Raw genomic sequence first — 5,259 nt, 5'->3', positions numbered from 1 at the left:
TACCAATGGATGAATGGATAGAGAAATTGTGGCATATATATATATATATAACAGAATATCATTCAACCATAAAAAAAAGAATAAAATCTTGCCATTTGCCACAGCATGGACAGACCTCAAGGGCATTGTGCTAAGTGAAATAAGTCAGACAAAGAAAGACAAATACTGTATGATCTCTCTTACACATAGAATCTTAAATATGAAAAAAAAAAGTTCATAGATACAGAGAACATTGGTGGTTGCCAGAGGTGGTAAGGGGGTAAGAAATGGGTGAACTGTTTCATTTTTCTTTTAAATAAATTGAACAAAAATAAATAAATAAAATATAAATAAATAAAAGTATAAAAGCCTAGCCAGATACCTGAATCACTATGCTGGGTAGATTCACAGTTAGGAACTTTGTTCTACGCTGATTTGTCCTTGTCTGTGACCTCAGTAAAGCTTGAAAATTAAAGTGCAAAATATACAGCATTTCAAAATGAGAGGCAGTGCTGTCTACTGTCTAAAAGCAAAAGGTACACGTGTATTCACACACAAATACAAAAGATGCTGCCAGCTCTTGGCTACTAATAAAGATGAAAATTTCTAAATGATCTACTGCCAGGCTTGATCTTGCTGATTTGTTTCTGATCCAAGCGGAAGGAAAGCAGAGACTCTGCAGTAAGATGGCAAGTACAGCTCGGTTTGACAGAGGGAAATATGATTAGAATGCACCCAGGTGGAAATAATGACTTGCCTCCGCCCCCAGGACCAGCCTGCCCTCCCGCCTGTACCCACAACAAGCCTTGCATTGCTAACGACAGGATGCTGGGAGGCTGGTAGCATCTCAAATCCATCCTGACTCATCATGTAATCAGGTAATACACAACCTGAAAAGCCCAGACATTTCCAGAAGGATGGTGCACACAAGCACATGCTCCAGGAACTAAAAGAAATTCTCTCATTAGATCGGTTTTCCAGATGAGCCTGGGAGAGAGATTGGGAGTGGTGTGGTTTATTGAGAGGGTGCTCTTGAAAGTAACCCACGGGGAGTGAGGAGAGAAGAGAGTTCAGGAGAAGGGAGAAAGGGTGTCTGTGGTCTCAGCTTGACATAAGCTCTAGCTTGTGGAAAGCTCTGGAGCATGAATTACATCACAGTTGGTCAGTCATTCACTGCAAACCATTCTCTGGTGGGGCAGGGATGGGTGGGTTCTTTTACCTACCAGGTGAGGTGGCCACAGCAGCAGAGAGCAGCTCTCCAGAAGAGAGGGCAGCTACGGGCCATGAGCAGCCAATGTTCACAGCAACTAGGGGAGTGTGGATCTCGGGATCTGGGATCCCCAGTCAAGGGGATCTGGGTGGGGCACCAACAGACCTGAAAGACCACCTGCATGCTGCAACCCCAGGCTCCTATCTCTAGCCACATCTCTCCCCTGAACTCCAGACTCATAAAACCAATGGCTTGCCCAACATCTCCAGGTCACGTCTGATTGGCCTCTGAAACTGCATTTGTCCCACACTGAACTCCTGATTATCACTCCAAAACCTCTGCATCTTCCCTTGTCCATAAATGGTTGATTCTACTCATCCAGCTGCTCAACCTTGACCTCTCTTTCACTCACTCTCCAGTCCATCAGCAAATCCTTTTGGATCTACCTTCAAAATAGAAGGCAGAAATGGACTACTTCTCACTCTTCCATCACCACCATCCTGATCCAAGCCACTACTGCACCTTGCCTGGAATACTGCAGTGGCTTCCTGACTGGTCTCCTTGATTTAACCTTCGTCCCCCTAAGGTCTATCCTCAACACAGGTGCCAGAGGGGTCCTGTTCAGGAAGTGGAACAGTACCACTCCTCTGCTCCAATGGCCCCCATCTCATGCAGAGGGAAACCAAGGCCCTTAGAAACCATAAGGCCCTGAGTGATCTGGTGTCTTACCCCTCAACCTCCTCCCTTACTGCTCTCCACGCCAGCCACACCACCCTCCTTGCTGTTCCTCAAACACTCAGGGGGGGCCTGGTCCCCCCTCAAGGCCGCCATCTCCCCTGCCTGGAAAGCTGTTTCACCAGACAGCCTCACGGCTACTCCTTTAGTTCCTTCCCATCTCAGCTTAAAAATCACCTTCTCAGTGACAATTTCCCTCATCATCCCATACCCACCCACCCCCACATTTCATATCCCCCTTTCCTGATTTAACTGTTTTAAAATTTTATTTTACTGAAGTATAGTTGATTTACAATGTTGTGTTACTTTCCATTGTACAGCAAAGTAATTTTATACATATGTATATTATTTTTCATATTCTTTTCCATTATGGTTTATTATAGGATATTGAATATATTTCCCTGTGCTATAGAGTGGGACCTTGCTGTTTATTTATTCTATGTATAATTGTTTGCATCTGCTAATCCCAAACTCCCAGTCCATCCCTCCCCCACCCCCTGATTTAATATTTTTTTCCTTAGTATTTGTCACCATCTAAAATATTTTACTTATATTCTTGCATATGATCTGTTTCTCCCAATAGAATATAGGCTCCATGAGGGAGGGGATCTTTGGGGGTCTTCCCCTCCATTACTGTAACTCCGGTGCCTAAAACAGTGCCTGGCACAGAGAAGGCATGCAGTAGATGTTGTGAATGCGTGAATGAATAAATGTATGAAATATATAAATATATTCATATATACATATATAAAATATTTAGAAGAACTATACCCAATAGAACTGTGAATAATTTTTTAATCTTCTTAGTTTAACTCTCTCTTAGGATTGTTCTAAATTTTCCACATTCAACTTTATCAATACATATATAATTTTAATGTTTGTTCATAGGATTTTTTAAAATAATCCCATCTCAGAAAGACTCACATTCTATTGCTTCCACTGGCTAACCAGAAATCCTCATCCCAAGAACAGTCGCCCCTGTGACCTGCCAAATATCAGATTAGCCTGTTTCACCCTCAGCTCTTGGGAATCCAGAGTGATCGGCATGAAGCCAATGGGTGGGAGATGGCAGGGGAGATGGCATTGGGGCAGGGGGAGTAATTCCTCTCCCAGGTGCTTGCAGGAACCCATCACATAAGACCACTGTTCTCACCATTGGCCTCACCTAAAAACATGTTAGAAAAGCAAATTCTTGGTCCCCATCCGAGACCTATGGAATCAAGCTCTGGGGAAAGACTCCAGAAGCCAGGGTTGAATAAAACCTACCGTCGATTCTGATGCAAACTCAGCATTGAGATCACCACACCTAAGCCATTCAAAACGGGATTGCAGGCAGGAGCAGTGGGTGGAAAACAATGTGGGGTCAATATGGGTGGGGGAGGATGGGAGAGGAAGCAAGTGTCTTCCTTGGTTCCGTCAGGGAAAATATGGCAACTGCCAGAAATGTGATAGATTTGTCAAAAGTATGTGAAAACGCCTCAAGAATCGGTCTGAGTCTGTGTTTGCTCACACGGTGTACCCTGGGCCTGGCACAGGGCCTGGAGCCTATTAAATATTTGTGACTGAATTAAAAGTGAATGTATGAATAAATTAGCTCTATAAATTATGTAACATGACATGGTTTCGTTTGTGCTATGACGGTAAAAACTGAAAATTTTTCTTCAAAATTGGAAATGACAACCCAGAAACCCTCTGAACACCTTACCAAGGTGCCCAGCCCTGGGACATCAAAACCCTCGGGGCCTCCTCCATCTCTTTAATCCTGAGATGCCTAAATACTAGGTTGCCAGATAAAAAGCAGGGTACCCAGTTAAATTTGAATTTCAGATAAACAATGAATCATTTCTTAGTATAAGCAAATCTCGACTATTGCATAGGCTACATTTATTCTAAAAAAAATTATTTGTTGTTCATCTGAAATTCAAATTTACCCAGGCATCCTGTATTTTTATTTGCTAAACCTGGCAACGCTACCATGGACTCAACTCTCTGCTTGGAGCAAGCCAAGAAAAGCTTCTCCACACCCTATTACTTATGGGAACGGTGCAAGATTACAGAGTCCTGTTGCTCCTTTCTTCACCCCTGGAAATGCATAGGGTATCTCCCTCCCAAGGCTCAAGGCTTTGCTCACTTGGATAACGTGCTCATGTTCTCCCAGGCCTGTGACTTTATTCTCTTTGCTTTGACTCTTTATACCATCCCTACCTCCAGCCTCCCATCATCCTTTTAACTCCCTCTTGCCCTTTGAGCCTCATTTACCTCTTGGTGGAAACCTTCCCTGGAAAACACACAGACACACGCAGAGAGTCTGAGTTAAACTCTGCCCTCTGTGAGTACAAGCGCCCATCCTGGCAGTTTACTGCCCCCCCGGATGGGAAGCACATGTAGATGCCCCTGTCTCCTCCTCTGGCCACCTGATCCTTGCAGTGGGACTGTGTTTGTTCACTGCTCCACTCCCCACACTCTTCCCACTAGCTGCCTTTCAAAAGGTGTTTGATAAATAAGTGAATAAGTGAATGTACAGTAAACACTTTGGGAAAAAGCATCCGGGTCTTTGGAAAGCAATCAAGAACCAGTGGGGAAATGGACTTGAGGACATGGGGAGGGGGAAGGGTGAACTGGGACAAAGTGAGAGAGTGGCATGGACATACATACACTACCAAATGTAAAATAGATAGCTAGAGGGATGCAGCCGCATGGCACAGGGAGATCAGCTCGGTGCTTTGTGACCACCTACAGGGGTGGGATAGGGAGGGTGGGAGGGAGACGCAAGAGGGAAGAGATATGGGGATATATGTATATGTATAGCTGATTCACTTTGTTATAAAGCAGAAACGTAACACACCACTGTAAAGCAATTACAGTCCAATAAAGATGTTAAAAAAAGGAACTAGTGGGAAGGGAGGAGTCCTCACAGGTGTCTGGCCTTGGAAATCTCTCTCCCTCAGGACAGATCAGTGGTCTCCAAGCCAGGGACACCGACTCACCAGGAGGACACACAGGCCCCTGCACGGCAGCCCAGGGTCTAGCCAAGCACTTGGCAGACAGATATGCCTGCAGCGATTCTCCCTGACCAGTCAGACCGTGGGCCTGAGACCTGGCAACCAAACTTGGCCATACCCATTAGCCAGCAGCTTTGCCAGGGCCCTCTCAGAACTGGTCTTGACCCACCTGGGGTTTTCTCCCACCATTTTCTAGGTCCTGCTCCTCACTCTACGTTTGGTCTAACTTAGTGCCCATTAAACAAGGAGTCAAATTCTGCTCTTCACTCAGCCTCCTCTGAGCTCCCAGCCCAGGAGAGCATCTCTTTGTTGGATGATAACCTGGGTTTCCCT

Source organism: Mesoplodon densirostris, chromosome 10 (assembly GCF_025265405.1).
Source record: "Mesoplodon densirostris isolate mMesDen1 chromosome 10, mMesDen1 primary haplotype, whole genome shotgun sequence".
In the NCBI taxonomy this organism is placed as follows: domain Eukaryota; kingdom Metazoa; phylum Chordata; class Mammalia; order Artiodactyla; family Ziphiidae; genus Mesoplodon; species Mesoplodon densirostris.
The sequence above is the reverse complement of the archived record's forward strand: the minus strand, read 5'-3'. Positions refer to the sequence as shown.